Source organism: Callithrix jacchus, chromosome 5 (genome assembly GCF_049354715.1).
Source record: "Callithrix jacchus isolate 240 chromosome 5, calJac240_pri, whole genome shotgun sequence".
NCBI lineage: Eukaryota > Metazoa > Chordata > Mammalia > Primates > Cebidae > Callithrix > Callithrix jacchus.
The window spans coordinates 144,251,055-144,268,740 of record NC_133506.1 but is presented as its reverse complement, the minus strand read 5'-3'; the positions used below and the strand labels follow the sequence as shown (position 1 = coordinate 144,268,740).

At 44.2% G+C, this 17,686-nt stretch overlaps 1 protein-coding gene across 1 annotated transcript in view; it reads left to right on the top strand.

Annotated features, from left to right (window-relative positions):
- Nucleotides 1-1,286: 1,286 nt before the first annotated feature.
- The window catches only part of CPAP (centrosome assembly and centriole elongation protein), a 97,918-nt gene continuing 81,518 nt past the window's right edge, over nucleotides 1,287-17,686 (top strand). The window contains exons 1-2 of the mRNA XM_054256719.2: nucleotides 1,287-1,414; nucleotides 2,997-3,098. The gene's annotated coding sequence lies outside the window, so the exon portion shown is untranslated. The remainder of the gene's footprint in view (nucleotides 1,415-2,996; nucleotides 3,099-17,686) is intronic.

Genomic DNA, 17,686 nt, shown 5'->3' with positions numbered 1-17,686 from the left:
AATATGAAAGTGATAAATTATTATAGTACACAAATAGAAATATATCTGGAAATGAATAGCTTTTCAGTAGCCAAAATAATACATATCTCTCTATGTAGTCATTTTGTGATTTGCTCCTGAGATGGAACCTATCTGTGGAAACAAATGATTTATTTAGAGTTCTAATTATTCTAGACCTGGAGGGGGCTATCATGAGTATAAAGTTTACATCCAAAATTATCAGTTATCTTTTTGGTTTTTAAAAATCATCATAAACGATTCTACAGATTCTATCTATAGATTCCATATACTTTGCCTGCCCTGGGTTTAACGGCATTTGCAACCTACTCTTGAAGAGGTGAAATAATTGCCGCCATGCGGTGGCAGTGACTGTCTCAACAGTGAGAAACATGGAGGTTTTTGGGTAACTGAAGCAACAAGGCATGGAGACAGCAGCTTCTACACAACGTCAAGCGTGACTCTCCCAGGGACCAGGATCCTTTTCGCACAGATATTCCCTTTCCTTAACCTCATCTGTGCTTCGACTCAAGAAGCTTTGCTGCTAAGTTTCACTGAGGGTCAAAACACAATGCAGGGCCGGGCACAGTGCCTCACGCCTGTAATCCCAGCACTTGGAGAGGCCGAGGCAGGTGGATCACTTGAGCTCAAGAGTTTGAGACCAGCCTGGCCAACATAGTGAAATCCTGTCTCTACTTAAAATACAAAAATTAGCTGAACATTGTGGTGCATGCCTGTAATCTCAGCTACTTGGGAGGCTGAGGCAGGAGGATTGCTTGAACCTGGGAGGCAGAGGTTACCGCGAGTTGAGATCGCCCCACTGGACTCCAGCCTGGGCAATAGAGTGAGACTCTGTCTCAAAAAAAAAAATGCAGCATTATAACAAATTCTGACCAAAGGAAAAAATAGTGAAAAAGAAGACCTGCCATCTGTGTGCCCCATGTTCTCTACATACGTTGGCTTATTTCATCTTCTAAGTGTCACTTGGGATCACAGAGACACCCAGAGCTCAGCTTTGGCCTCACGTTCAGCTGAAACCCTGCTGTCTGCCTGTGCTTCCTCTCTGGAAGCCTGCTGCAACCTTATTTATGTCACTCCTGAACCTGCATCTGATCAATGGTCATCTCCTTGCATAGGTTACCACTGTATCTAATCATTGTGAGAACATTAGTGATACAAATGTGGTGTGACATTTTAATTTGTTGTTAGTATTAAAATTCAGTATTCACTTTTATTTTATTTTATTTTTTATTTTATTATTATTATTTTTTGAGACGGAGTTTTGCTCCTTTTACCCAGGCTGGAGTGCAATGGCACGATCTCGGCTCACTGCAACCTCCGCCTTCTGGGTTCAGGCAATTCTTCCGCCTCAGCCTCCTGAGTAGCTGGGAATACGGCCACGCACCACCATGCCCAGGTAATTTTTTGTATTTTTAGTAGAGACGGGGTTTCACCATGGTGACCAGGATGATCTCGATCTCCTGACCTCGTGATCCACCCGCCTTGGCCTCCCAAAGTGCTGGGATTACAGGCGTGAGCCACTGAGTCCAGCCCCACCTTTAAATCTAGGTAAAGATTCTATGTGAAACTTGAAGTGGAAAACCTCCTTTAAGTGTTTAGAGATTGGAATTCTATCATTCAGTCAAAGTATGAATCATATGTATTATTACAAAACTGTGGTGAGTGCAAGAGTCATTAATCTGTGTAAAAGAAAGCATGCTTTAAGATATATATCTTTTATTGAGTCCACAAATATACATGGAAATTTAGATGATAATACATGCCAGAATATAAAAGATTAATAGGCCAGACACAGTAGCTGACACCTATAATCCCAGCACTTTGGGAGGCCAAGGCAGGAGGATTGCTTGAGGGCAGGAGACCAGCCTTGGCCAACATAGTAAGACCCCATTTCTACAAAAAAAATATTTTTAATGTAGCCAGGTGTGGTAGTAGGAACCTGTAGTCTCAGCTACTTGGGAGGCTGAAGCAGGAGGATCGCTTGAGTCCAGGAGGTTGAGGCTTCAGTGAGCTGTGATCACACCACTGCACTCCAGCCTGTATGACAATGTGAGACTCTGCCTCAAAAAAGAAAAAATCACAAGGAGGAAAAACTCCCAAATCATTCTACATCAAGGCATGTTATATATCATCTTTGATTCAGATGTAATACAGACCAAAGGGAGAAAAGTAGAATATTTATATTAAAATGAGCAAGTCAAACACTTGCTCCTCTAACAGTCATGGGTGGAAGTGGGCTCTGTCTATTTGTGTGTATGGTAGGCAGCTGGCTGTAGAGATATTTTGCTGACAGTGGAGAAATTATTGTATCTTCCCCATCATGTCACACTTATAACATTTTGACATGATGTTTTATCATTAAAGTTGTAGGATAAAAACTTTAATGATAAAAACATGTCAATGTGGCGGGTTGAATGCAAGAATGGCTTGAATTCTCTCCCCCTGCTCATATTCAGGCCCTGGAAATGTGACTCTGGAGCCCCTCCCACCAGGAGGTGGAGTCTGTTTCCCACACTTAGAATCTGGGCGGCTCTGTGAGTTTCTTTACCAAACAGAATGTGGCAGAAGTGACCGTTCTGAACTCAGTTCTCGGGAGGCCTTGCAAGCTTCCATTCCCATCCTTTGAACCCTCTCATGCCCTGAAGGCAAGCTCAGTTCTCTACTGGAAGCTGAGAGACCACATGGAGCAGAGACACATGGTCTAAGCGGACGACAGCCCGCACCAGGCAGCCCTCCACCCACCTGGCAAGTGGCTGCGGCCACAGGAGCTGAGTCAGCCCAGCGGAGACCCTACAGTCTGGCCCAGATTAGTATATTCACCCAACTGACCAACAGAATGGTGAAGAATAGATGATTATTGTTAAATACAACTGAAGGTTTATGGTTACTGGTTACATAGTGTTATTATGACAATAAATAACTGATACAGCCAATTATTACATTTTAATAACAATATCATGTTTATCCTTTTATGCCAGAAATCCATGTTATGATGGTAACATTTGGCTTTGTCCTCCGTACCTTTTCCACTTCGCCATTTGGAATTCAGCCAAAGTATGGATTTGGTGCATCTCTATGAGGTAATAATTGTTATCTCCAACTTAAAAATAATGTTTAAAAAGCACAAGCAAGTCCTAGTCTATCTCACTCCAGAGCTGTGTCCTGAGGCAACCCACACCTGTAATCAATCCCAGCATTTTAAGAGTCTGAGAAGGGAGGATCACTTGAACCCAGGAGTTCAAAGCCAGTCTGGGCAACATAGTGAGGCCTTGTCTCTACAAAAAATTTAAAAATGAGCCAGGCATGGTGTTGCATGCTTGTAGTCCCAGCTACTCAGGAGGCTGAGGTGGGAGGATCACTTTAGCTCAGGAGTTCAAGGTTGCAATAAGCTGTGATCACAGCAGTGCACTTCAGCCTGGGTGGCTGAGCACAGTGCTACAAACAAAACAACCCCAGCTACATCTGGAATGAGCTCCAGCGAGAATGGAGAAGTCACTCTATGGCATGATAAATGATGGATTCTGGGTAGAAAATGAAGAAAGCTGCTTCCATTTGAAAACTGATACCTGTGTCTGTTATTAAAAATAATTTGGGCTGAGCATGGTGGCCCACGCCTGTAATCCCGGCACTTTGGGAGTTCAAGGCAGGTGGATCACCCGAGGCCAGGAGTTTGAGACCAGCTTAGCCAACATGTAGAGCCCTGTCTCTACTAAAAACATAAAAATCAGCTGGGTGTGGTGGCTTGCACCTGTAATCCCAGCTACTCGGGAGGCAGGAGAATCACTTGAACCTGGGAGGTGGAGGTTACAGTGAGTCAAGATTGTGCCACTGCACTTCTGCCTGGGCAAGAAGACAGAGCAAGACTCCATCTCAAAAAATAATAATTTGTTGATTTTTCTGGGAAAAGGGTCTGATAGCAGGAAGTATTATAATCCCATCACATACTGGCAAACAGATACTAAAAGCTTATTGAATCGATGAAACACTGATCAGTGAAATATATTTTGTAGCTTAAAGAAAAATCTCTTACTTTTTTTTTGAGACAGAGTCACTCTTCACCTGTGTGGAGTGCAGTGGCACAATCATGGCTCACTGCAACCTTCAACTCCCAAATTCAAGTGATCTTTCCACCGCAGCCTCCCAAGTAGCTGGAACTACAAGTGCAAGCTACCAGACCCAGCTGATAATTGTTTTTTGTAAAGACAGGGTCTTGTTATGTTGCCCAAGCTGGTCTGGAACTCCTGGGCTCAAGAGATTCTCCCACCTTGGCCTTCCAAACTGCTGGGATTACTGACATGATCCCCCATGCCCGACCTCTTAAAATTATGATTTTACATACAGTATTTTCTGTTACTCTCCTGACATGGTTACTCTAAAACTAGAGCAATAGTGTGAGCACATGAGTCTTCGTGTACCACCCTCCTCAGATTCGACTAAACACCCTTTGAGGGGAAGGTGTTGGGGAATGAAGCAGTATGTTTGCAAGAGAGGCACAAAGGAAGCAACTAGCCTGTGAGTAAAGATGCCAGTGAGAGAAGCACATGGACAGGGTAGGTAAGATCAGTGGTCCCGAGCTCCTTTAAGACCAGCAGCCTCAGCCTCAGCATCAGCATCACCTGGGAACTCGTTAAAGGCAGAGTCTCGGGCCTCGCCCCAGCCTGCGGAATCAGAACCGGTGTCAGGCTCAGCAATCTGGGCTCTAACATACACTGTTTTATTTATTTATTTATTTATTTATTTGAGTCAGACTCCTCCTCGGTTGCTGAGGCTGGAGCTCAGTGGTGCAATGTCAGCTCACTGCAGCCTCCACCCCCTGGGCTCAAGCAAGCTTCCCGCCTCAGCCTCCTGAGTAGCTGGAACTACAAGGGTATGCCACTATGACCACGTAATTTTTGTCTATTTAGCAGAGATAAGATCTTGCCATGTTGCCCAGGCTGGTCTTGAACCCCTGAGCTCAAGTGATCTGCCCGCCTTTGCCTTTCAAAGTGCTGGGATTACAGACCTGAGCCACCACGCCCAGCCTCTAACACACTCTCCATGATTCTGATCCTGCTGAAGCCTGAGCGCCACCAGGCAAGAGAAAAGTGTCACTCCAAAGGCGGGTTTCCTCCTTCCCACGCTTCCAGTGTGGGTCTTACTCTCCGTCCAGGAAGGTGGAACTAGGTAGCTCTTTCCTTCCTAGTTCTCTGCTCCCAGAGGTTCCTGCAGAAATTGGAATTTCCTTGTTCTGTGGCTCAGTTTGTTAAAAATGAAAGTGTGGGGGAGAAAAACTGAAGGGTGGGAGAAGGTAGCTAGCGACTGCGCTTGGCCTGCCCGTGGCCGTGGCCTCCTGCTGCCACCTCACTTTCCTCTGGTTTCTGGGGCAGGCCTGCAGCCTCCCCTCTCCTTCAGTGGAACCCTCTGGCTGCTCTGAGGAGGTCAAAGCACCTTGTATGTCATGTGAAAAATATTTCCAAGCAAAGTGCTTTGCCTCCAGCTGTGAAATTGATTAATGGCTTAAAATCCCCAAGGAGTGTCTACCACCAGCTGGAGTTGCTATTTTAAACCTGGACAAAAAAGAGTGTGAGAGGGGAAGAAGGGATTGTATATTGCGTACAGGAAAAAGGCATTTTTAAAATGCTTTTTCCTCAATTGGGAAATGGCACACAGGGAAAGAAATATATGAGGAAATGCGATATTTTACTTCCTATATTCAAATTTTTTGTTTGAATAGCCTAAAATTTACCTAATTGTAACAGAGCTCCTTCTGAATTTGGAATCAAGAAGTTTAGCTTTCGGGGACTTAAGGGATTGTGGAATTAGGTGGAAAAGAAGATGAAACTCAGCCCCTGCAGACTCTGGGAAAGGAGTGTTACTTGTTGACTGCGTGACCTGGGTGAACAGTCTGGTTACGTTCAGGAACACTCTATGAAATACGGCATGGAAATCAAAAGTGCCATTTACAATAGACGTGACAGGTTCAAATTATTCCTCAGATCTGGACTTTTTCCCCTCCAAGTTCATTGTTCTCCATAAAACTGAGTTTCAAATGTCTGGGTAAAACCTGCCAATCATTCACTGCCTGAAGACACAAAGCCTGCAGAAAAGTTAGCCATGGATAATTCCATTAATGTTGCCATAAGTTGTATTTTTAGTTGATACCCAATATATGTATTTATGGGGTACATGTGATGGTTTGATACATACATACAATGTGTAGGGCAAATCAAGGCAATTGGGGTATCCATCACCTCAAATATTTATATTTTCTTTTTTTTCCTGGTTTTTTGTTTTTTTGGTTTTGGTTTTTGCTTTTTTGAGACAGAGTCTCGCAGTGTCACCCAGGCTAGAGTGCAGTGGCATGATCTCAGCTCACTGCAGACTCTGCCTCCCGGGTTCAAGCAATTCTCCCACTTCAGCCTACCAAATAGCTTGGGACTACAGGTGCGTGCCACGAGGCCCAGCTAATTTTTGTATTTTTAGTAGAGACAGGGTTTCACTATGTTGGCCATATTGGTCTTGAACTCCTGACCTCATGATCCACCTACCTTGGTGTCCCAAAGTTCTGGGATTACAGGTGTGAGCCACCGCACCCAGCCTATTTATCACTTTTTGTGTTGCAAACATTCCAAATCTTCCAGCTAGTTTGAAATATGCAATATTGATTACGATAGTCATCCTACGGTACTGACAAATGGACTTTGTTTCTTCTAACTGTATGGTTGAACCCATTAACCAACCTCGATTTATCTTCTCTCCCACTACCCTTCCCAGTCCCTGGTAACCACCACTCTAACCTCTCCTCTATGGCATCAATGTCTTTGGCTCCCAAATATGAGTGAGGATGTGCAATACTTATCTGGGCCTGGCTTATTTCACTTCACACAATGACCTCTGGCTCCAATCACATTGCTGCAAATGACATGATTACCTTCTTTTCATGGCTGACTAGTATTTCATTGTGAATATATATCACATTTTCTTTATCCATTCATTTGTTGATGGATACTTACATTGGTTCCACATGCTGGCTGTGGTGAATAGGGCTGCAATAAACATGGGGGTGCAGATATCTCTTTGACGCATGTACTGCTTTTGGGGGGGTATATATGCCTAGAAGTGGGATTGCTGGATCAGATTAGCCATCACTTTATTTACCCTGTAAACATTTATTGAGCACTTACTATGTGGTAGACTAACATAGATTATACAGGTAAAAAGATACTTAGCCTATAAGATGGAGACAAATGTGATTAATGATGAATTAAATAAGACGTAGTGAGTGCTGTGGTGAATCTTGTCCAACCTCGGCATAGAAGAGGTGGGCAGTGAAGAAACCCCCTCTGAAGAGGAGACTCCCAAGCTAGGTGAAGAAGAGGGAGAGGGGGTTTCAAGCAGGAGGAGGGGACTCCGAAAAGACAGACCAGTCTGAAAACTCAAAGGACTGAGACATCCTCCTGACTGGCAGGTCACACCTGGAGAGCGGCTGCAGAAGGGAGCTGGGAAGAGGGTTCCGCTGTTGCTATCATCGTCTGCCAAGGTCAAATCTAGACGATAACTCCACCGGGAGTTTGCAGATGGCCTGGACGGCAGACAGACCAGACAGACGACAGGAGAAGCAAACTGAACATTTTCATTTGTCTCCAATTAGTTACATGGTAAACTCTCATCCTCCCAAACCACAGCGGACACTTCCCCAACCAAAACAGGCCAGAATTCCTGCAGGATAAAATTCACTGTTATAAGATCGGTGACTCTTTGCAAAATGCAACAAACAAATCAACAAGAGACTTCTTTTGAAATTTTCAATATTATTTAAGAAAAACCAGAAACAATGTTTTTAGCTGTTATGTTTTTAAAACGTTAAAAAGGTTAAAAATAATATATGTGTTTTTAAAATGTTGAATGCTACTGAAGCACCTTTACAATGCAACCTAATAATCTGAAGGAGAAAGACGCTGCCTCCAGTGCTCGGCCACTGCTTTGGGAACAAATTAGGTGGAACAGAAAACTACTATTTTTCAGAAAATAAAGCCCAGATGCTTTATTTTCAGCTAATACATAGATTCTTACACAGTGTATGGGGGGAAAAAATCAAGATTTGTGATAGAAAAATACATAAATATTGAAAAAACAAATACACATGTCATGGGTGGAAAGGCTGCAAGGGTAGCATTGGAAGCAAGTGTGCTCCGCTTTCACAAGCTCGGCGACAGGGCTGAGAACGGGAGAAACGTCTCTCATGCCCCCTAGTGTTTACTGGCCTGACCTGCAGCATTCCAAACACTTCTGAATCATTTAGAGAAAAGATTCCTGTAGATTTTTCCTTAACCCAGAACAATTTACATCACATTAACTGAAGTTTAATTCATCACCCTTATTTACAAAAGCTTCTGCCTCCTTTTTCATTATTATAACAATAATTTAAATATCCAAGTGTGGTAGACAGAGGCCTGGTGTTTGCTGATGGCTCTGTGCTTGGAATTTACTCTGGCTGCAATATGCAGCTAATTAAGGATGCCAAGAGGAGCTTGAGGACATGATGAGGTGCCTGCTACCCACGATAAATGTGGGGGATCTTCTGAAATAATCACCGAGAGGACAGGGAGCCGGGCTGCGTGTGTATACACTGCAGTGGAGTTTGGGAAAGTGAAGGCCAGTGCTGAGCAGGGACCATGGCCCAGGAGGAAAACTGAGGACAAGAGGAGAACCAGAGGTGGGCACTTGGCGGGAAGCCCGCATGAACACTAGACCGCGGGAGGAAGAAGAAGCTAACTAGACCGGGAATTCAGTGCTGCTCCAAGCTGGTTTAGATGTAAGACATGCAGTGGAATAAGCATCTCTCAGTAAACAAACAAGAGGCCATTAAGAAAAGAAAAGAGGGCTCGGCACTGTGGCTCACGCCTATAATCCCAGCACTTTGGGAGGCCAAGGCGGGTGGATCACGAGGTCAAGAAATCGAGACCATCCTGGTCAACAAGGTGAAACCCCATCTCTACTAAAAATACAAAAATTAGTTGGGCATGGTGGTGCGCGCCTGTAGTCCCAGCTACTCGGGAGGCTGAGGCAGGAGAATTCCTTGAACCCAGGAGGCAGAGGTTGCAGTGAGCCGAGATCGCGCCATTGCACTCCAGTCTGAGTAACAACAGCGAAACTCCGTCTCAAAAAAAAAAGTAGCTTATTATTGTCAGTCTCCACCCACTCCCTCTCTCTTCCCCTCAATAAAAAGGTATTTCTGGGCTGGAGGCAGTGACTCATGCCTGTAATCCCAGCACTTTGGGAGGCTGAAGCAGGTGGATCACCTGAGGTCAGGAGTTTGAGACCAACCTGGCCAACATAGTGAAACCCCATCTCTATTAAAAATACAAAAATTAGCCAGGTGTGGTGGTGGATGCATTTAGTCCCAGCTACTTGGGAGGCTGAGGCAGGAGAATTGCTTGAACCTGGGAGGTAGAGGTTGCAGTGAGCTGAGATCGCGCCACTGCATTCCAGCCTGGACCACAGAGCAAGACTCCACTTCAAAAAGAAAAAAAAAAAAGAAGTATTTTCAACAGGAACCACTGTTCATTCTTTCCTATGCTGAGTTATTATAATCACAAAGCACTGCTTTTCAGAGCACAATTTATGTGGTTGCTCAAAACCGTCAAAAGATGTAACAGCAAAAAAAACTTACTAACAAAATCACAAGATGATGCAAATGTATTCAAAGGAAGAAGCAGCATTTTTGTTGACTGACAGCCCTGGCTGGACTTACGTGAACCTGAAGCAGTGGGAAGCATGGAAGCAGTTTTAAGCCACAGCTTCCCACGTTTCATGCTCTCATGGTCCAGGGACAGTATTTTCTTTTCTTTTCTTTTTTTTTTTTTTTTTGAGATGGAGTTTCGTTCTTGTTACCCAGGCTGGAGTGCAATGGTGCGATCTCGGCTCACCGCAACCTCCGCCTCCTGGGTTCAGGCAATCTCCTGCCTCAGCCTCCCGAGTAGCTGGGATTATAGGCACGCGCCACCATGCCCAGCTAATTTTTTGTATTTTTAGTAGAGGCAGGGTTTCACCATGTTGATCGGGATGGTCTTGACCTCTTTACTTCGTGATCCACCCGCCTCAGCCTCCCAAAGTGCTGGGATTACAGGCGTGAGCCACTGCGCCTGGCCTAGTATTTTTAAAACACACTGTCTCTGCCCTTTTGAGATGCTGCAGATGAACACGACAGTCACGCTTTACTTTTTTCTAAGAATCAAAAGAATGTGACCTATGCTGGTGAAACTATCTTTGGCTATACCCAGTGAATGAACCCAGGAACACTGTGTGTCATTAGGAGAGGGCAGCATGCTCCCCATGGCTCCTCCAGAAGCTGGTTTCCCTTTGAGTCCATTAAAATGTCCCAAGGCCTTACTCTGCTCTAAAAAGCCCAGGGTTAAAAGCGTGGGCTGCTGCGAACTGCAGCTGGGTGGCTTCCTAAAAATCAAGGCTGACTCCTCATGCAAATTTCAGGACCACCCTGAACCTTAAAACAAACAAACAACCATACAGAGGGTTCTCTTTTCTGAGACCTGGAGTCCCGACTCCCACCCACATAGAAATGACCATTCCTCAATGTGAAAACTCCAAGGGGCCTCAGGGGCAGATGGCTTTCTTGGTTCTGCAGAAGTAAAATCTTTGAGAAGTGACTTACGCAAGGGTATCTTAATTTTTGTTTTTATTTTTCTAAGTATTAGATGTGGGTGGTCTTTCTGGGCATTGTTCCATAAATGTCGTCTTTAAGAGAACTTCACAAATCCTGATTTAGTCAGGTGCAGTGCACACAACTATAGTCCCAGCTACTCAGTAGGCAGGAGGCTGAGGCAGAACCTCTCTTAAGCCCAGAGGTTGGAAACAGCCTGAGCAGCATAGTGATGCCTCATCTGAGAGATAATGAAAAAAAATACTGATGTGAAGGGTAAAAAAACACATTCAGGAAAAACCTGACCTTGCAGTTGGTGTGTAATTGCATATTTTCTAGTGAAGACTGCATTTTATTCCACCTAAGCTGGGGATCAGCCATGGACCACGTGCAGAAGCCAGCAGAGTAGATGAAACACCCAAAGCCACACATGGCCAGTGGCTGATCTGTATTGAGAGGAAAATGAGACTATGGGTTCCATCTACTGTCCTATTTCTTGAGAAACCAAGCAAACAGCACACACAAAGTCCGAGGAAATAGCCTTGAGACATGCAGGCTGGCAAGAGACTGCAGACATCCTTACCTTTAGAGAGTTCCATCCCAAGAGGGAGCCTTAAAAAATAAAAGTCTTCCTGAGAAGGAAAGACACTTTGGCAGGGAGCTTTGGAGCAGGAAGTTTTCCCAAATGATTTATGTAGGGTGGTCCATACTTGGGTTAGTTTTCGTGTGAGGAAATCTTTTCTCAAGGAGCCACCTGGCTGGGGACAGGGTATTTCTCTGGTAATTGACAAGACTCTGTAAAAACAAATTATGTATCTAGTAATTTTTCCCTGACCTGACTGTAACCTACACGAGCTCAGGCAACAGATTTTTGTTTCCTGCTGTCACCCTAGGGCCCAGCAAAATGTGTGGCGAGTGGCTGCACAGGAAACATTTGTTACAGTACACACTCCAATTAAAGTATTGACGAATCAGATCATCAGCTGACATGACTGAAAATTGCTCAAGTAACCCATGTGTCAGCTGAAGGGACTCGTGTGCTGACATTAAATTCACATTAACTGGCCAGGCACGGTGGCTCAATCACACTTTGGAAGGCTGAGGTGGGCAGATCACTTGAGCTCAGGAGTTCAAGACCAGCCTGGCCAGCATGATGAAAACCTGTCTCTGCTAAAAGTAGAAAAAAATTAGCCAAGTGTGGTGGCATGGGCCTGTATTCCCAGTTACTCTGGAAGCTGAGGTGGGAGAATTGTTTGAACCCAGAGGTGGAGGCTGCAGTGAGCTGAGATCACCTCACTGCACTCCAGTCTGAGCTACAGAGTGAAACTCTATCTCAAAAAAAAAAAAATCACATTAACTCGACCCTCTCCCATTTTCCCACTCCCCACACATCCTTCTGGGAGCCCAGCCCCTCTGAGAGCTTTCCGTGAGCTGCTCTTGGTGACCCTGCAGAAGTTCCCTTTCACTTACAGTCATTCTGTGTGTGTTGACCTCAAAATAGAACCCATGCATTTTCTCCAGATTTCCCAAACACTACTAAGGTGGCAGTGTGTTTGAGACATTAACTGAAGGCTTGGGGGCTAAGATTGGGGTTGTGTCATCATGCAGATACTAAGTATCCTAGGACCCGTAGAGATTCAGGCCTTGGTTTCCCTCTTTTACTCTCAGCTTTCTCCTGAGCCAGCTCATGCAGCCTCCCGTAGACCAATGACTGACAGCTCTGCCTGCAGCCCCTTCTCTGCACTCCCCATCTATGGGCAGCCGCTCCCCTTACGTCTCCATGTGGATGTTGCACAGGCTTCTTAGACATGTGTACTTGACAAAACCTGAAACAGTAGAAACATGCTCAGACCCCAGGAGGCTGCCGCACTGTCTGATCTTGCAACAAGGCAAGGATTTCTCTAAGTTGTAACGAGGGGCGACTCTCTTTTCAATGCACTCTGCCATTTCTTGGCTTCTGCTTGGTTCACTTCATATACATCGTTTCACGGCATTTTCCAAGCATATTTCTCTATTGACAAGCTATTCTTCTTTGAACTTATAGAGGGGTGATAATGTTGCTTAGGTGTCTTGTTGCCTTTGTTAATATGTAAACACAACTCATGTACTGGAGGAGTTGCCAACGATGATCACGGCCACCAGCACGTGGGACACCATCTCCTTAAGCTGCAGACAGTATTGTGCTGTGCACACTGGCATGGTGGGCCCGAGGGTTCTGTATTCTCTTCCGGGCTTTTCTTCTCTATTTTTTGTCATGCAGTTTTATGATACTCCGGACACATTTCAAGTGCATTTTAGGCACCTTTTGAAAGTGTTACCAGCTCCTACCCCTTTCTCTGAGAGAGGCACTGACAGCCATTTATCACGTGATCTGGAATTCTCCAGAAGTGATTAAACATGTTATGTGACCTCAGTAAATACATATTATCCGGTTCTTATGTGTTCATGTTAGAATTAGGTCTTGGGCAAAAATTAGAAATAAACTGTGAAAATGCACCACCCAGATGTTTTTTACAGCTCCAGTGTAGATCAACCTGTGATCTTTCAAAGTATGAACTGACTTAAGGAACTGCCTAACTAACGTTGATGATGAAATGATTTCTGCCTCAAAGTTTAGGTGGTTTTGTGTTCGCATGTTTGCTTTCTGCATGCTCTAATGTTTAAGGGCTACGAGGGCAAAAGTTTTAGAATTTGCAAATGATAAATGCTAGTATTCCAAATATGGTAATCTTGTACTGTTTTTAAAGTGATTTATGTTAGGTAAGTTGGGATGACTTTCGCTGCAATGAACAGAAGCCCCTGACTTACGGTGAATTAAGTAACAAGGCCATTTTTATTAAGGGCGGCCTAATGGCCGATTGAGGCAGCTGCCCAAGAATATCACTGCAGGGACCAAGTTTTTTCTTACGGTTCTGTTTCACCATCCTGAGCATTGGCCTTGCCTCCCCACAGGCTGCCTCCTCTTGTGCTCATGTGATTGCTGCAGCAGTTCCAGGTATCACATCAAGGGACAGAAACATCCAGAAGCAGAAAGAGGCCACCACTTCTGGTCTCCTTAATAGGAAAGCAATCTCTCCTACAGGCTTTTCAGAAGAATTCCCCTCTAATCTCATTGGCCAGAATCAAGTCACATGCCTACTTCTAAGCTAATCACCGATGCAGAAAGAGAACCGTCATAATTGGCTTAAACCCAAAAAGGGACATAAAATGATATGGCTCTGATGACTGGAGTAACTCCAGAGTCCTTGGTCTCATGCCAATTTAGATAAAATGATACAGATGCATGTGGAGTGGTTTTAAGGAGTGAAGGGAGGAAGAAGACAACAGCTGCCTTGTACAGAGACAAGGGTGGAAGGAGTGGAACAAAGAGAAACCCTGAGTGCAGCAGGAAAGTGGTTGCTTATATTGGGATGTTGGAGGAGGTGGTGTCTGGGTTGCATAGGGCCCAGGGGATTGGTTTAACCAGCTGTATTGTGTAGGTAGCCCACGAAAAACCTAGCCCTCCCCTGTTAGCCTTTAATATGCAGATGTGGGTCACCATGATATTGTGAACACATGGTGTTATCTGGAGGTGGCCATAACACTTGGCACATATGGTGACAAGAAGAAGGTGGGAATCGCCATATTGGGAGGACTGTTTCTAATGGCCTACATTTGCATATCAAAGCTTGCCAGCTTGGCCCTTCAAGCCATTTTTTTGTTAGAAAAGAAACGGTTTGGGGGTTCGGGAGTTGTTGCTTTTTAAAGAAAAGGCCTTACCAATAACTCCTTTTACCCTCTCTATCTGCCTAAAAATTATTTCTTAATAACTCTTGTATTATTTCCCCCAAGAGAAGCAAACCTAACTGCTATTAGGGGATGTTGGACGATGGTTCTTTCTGGCTACTTCCCACTGAAAAGGGGCATCATGTGGGGGAACAGCAGCTGGGCCTTCTCCTGAGGTTGATCCAATGATTCTTGGAAAAATGGTGTGTTCATGTGTGGCTCTGCTCACAGAACCATTTGGAGTTTTATTGCTTTTAGGTAAAAAGAGATCAATTTTACAAGAAGGTTTAAAATATAGGGTTAGAACAGGAGCATTCAGATTACCACCGTTGGTAACTGACGGTAGAGTTTGGTACCTCTTAGTTACACCAATTGATTGCAATACTGATTTTTCTCCACTAGGTGTCGCTGCAAATTACCAGAAACGTTAATACGTTATTGGGTGGCTAAAATAACTTTAGCGTTAATTTTGACAATTCCTTTCCTTTAATAACTAATTTTTTTCATGACTTTTATGGACCCTCTAACAACATGCTTAAACTTTCTTGTCTTAAACATCCTTCCTTTAAACATCCAGTCATTTTCTTCTAGGACAAGTATTTATGATACCAAATCCTTGTATAAAATTTCTTTCATTATAACCTTTTCATAGCTTAGAGTGCATTATATTACCAACCTTTACTAAGAAATCCCATTAAACTTAACGATAGTAAAACTTTTATGCTTGCTTCTTATCTGTAACTATTACTCCCGCTATAAGCAAAACAACCTTGGCTAAATTTCTCCTGCAAGTATTAATCCTGTTATAAGAATGATAATCAGCCAAAATATTACACCAGTTAGAAATTTACAACCAGAATTCCACATTGTGGGTGCCACAGTGTATAGTTCTATTGCCAATAGTAGCATGACTAACAATTTCCACCAGAGGGCGTAGTAAATAATTTTTGTTTTAAACTTTACTTACCAAGATATAACATTTCCTTATGGGGATTTACAAGTTTACAAACGCAATCCCATGTATAATATGCATTAGAAAGAAGTTCTAATATTTGGTGGCAAATTTTGAAAGGGAAGGGCAGAAATGACAAAGTATCTGTTGAGGTAAAGCGGGACTGAGTAAGGTAGGGCGTCCTCACTCAGTTCCTTCTCTTTATCATTTTTAGCTTCAGATCTTCTATTTCTCCACATTGATATTCAGGTCGTTCCTCTGAGCTGTCAGGGGTTGCTCTCTCAGCTCTTCAGGCTTTGACTTGACTGTAATGTATCCAGGAGTTGATTCCTGTAACTTTTACTGCCGAGAGAGTTGAAATAACAGTGTTGGGCCGGGCCTTCCCAGGTTGGCTTAGGGAAGGAAAGAGTTTTCACTAATACCTAATATCCTAGGATATATAAAGGTGGTCTTATTTCCCGGCATAGGGCTTCTGTTAGTTGTGTTCATTCTTGTTGGAAGTGAGCTAGAGGGATTACATGCTTAACCAATTTAGAGGTTTCCTGCCTGAAAACGATCTCTGAGCACAATGATAAGTTTCATCCTTTCCCAAGTGAAAAGCTTGGTGAAGGATTTTACGGACCTTCATTGGCTGGAGGCTGGCAAATAGAGTTTGCCATCCTGAATGTAGCCTTCTTGAGGGCTGAAAAGGATGCCCTTGAGAAATGGCCTGTTCTATTTCTGCAGCAGAATACTGAGGTTTAATTTCTTAATGGAGCCCTCCTAGATTAGAAAGGCTTGAAGTGTGTTAGTGCCTTGAGTTAGTATATAGCCATTGACTTAGCTGCCTGATCATTTAATCTGTTTCCTTCAGCTACCTCACCTGTTCCCTACAATACATCCCTGCTATCTCTTGTGGAAGAAAAACTGAGGATAATAACCTGCTAATTTCCTGGTGATATTTTACAGGAGATCCACTTGTGGTAAGAAAATGCCTCTCCTTTTCAATGGCAGCATGAGCATAGAAAATCAGGAAAGCATACTTGGAGTCCGTGTAAATGTTAGCTACCTTTCCCTTGCTTAATTTAAGTACTGTTGTAAGAGCTCTTAGCTCAGCTAACTGAGCGCTTGTGTGTGGGGAGACTGGTTACTATGTACTTCTTGCTTTGCCCGCTGTTTGCTAGCTGAGAGCTCCCCCTACAGGACAGTGATCCTGACAGATTATATGGGACGTAAACAGTTACTTCGTACAGTTAACGTGGAGTCTTTTCTGCCTAGCAGAGCTATCTTGACAATGGCTTGGAAGCACGTGTAAATAGGTCCTCCTAACTACAACCAAGGTTGAGAAAAATATTGGATTAGAGTTTTTCCTGAGATGCCACATATGGTCGTGCTATAGGAAGAGGGGAGGCCTAGATGAGAAAGGAGAATAGCGCTCTATTCTCTCACAAGAATGGCTCTTGTGTTTAGAAGGAGGTCTGCTTTCCTTCCTTCAATTTCCAGAATCACCCAGGGCTCCTGTACTGATGGCAGTTTGAGCCGCTGGAGCCGAGGTGGAGCCCTGGGACCCATCAGTCCTGCTGGACCATCTGTGAGACTGGTCCTGAACCCTGGCAGTCCACCTCCAGTGGTTTTCACCACAGGCTGCACAGGGTCGAGGTGGCTTCGTCTTGCTGCCTGGGCATTCCTTTTTAAAAAGCCCTGGACTGCCACACCGATAGTAACTAGTGGATGCACCTCAGGGACCTTGGACTTTGCAAGCCTGCAAAGCTGCTGCTGCAGCCTCTGTCCTCCTGAGTTTTCTTTCTCTGGGGCCCCCTAGTACCTATTATAAAAGACCAAAATGCCCAACTTCAGGCAATGTCCTTTAAGGTGCTCTTTGCTCCTATAGCTTGCTTCTGTAGTTGCCTTCTAACACTGGGAGCTGCCTGTGTAATAACCTTGACCTTCAGGATGAGTTGTCCCTTGACTGAATTAGGGGATAAGGAGGTGTGTTCTATTAGTGCCTCTCTCAGCCTTTCCATAAAGGCCATAGGAGTCCCATCTGGGTTTTGGTCTGTGATATACAGTTTAGAGTAATTAAGAGGTTTGGCCCTGGTTTTCTGTAGGCCTTCTAAAATGCATATTAAAAAGCGCTTCCTTTTCCGTTCATTTCCTGAGGTATTGGGGTTCCAGTTAGGGTTGTTTACCGGAACTGCTTCCCTCCCTGTTGGAACGGTGTTTCTGCTATTTCTTTGCTTTCCCTATCTACTTGCTTCCCTTTTGGTGTATTGTAGGAGATACATTGCTCACCTCTGAAATTATCTGCTGCTGGCATACCTACCTGCTTTTCA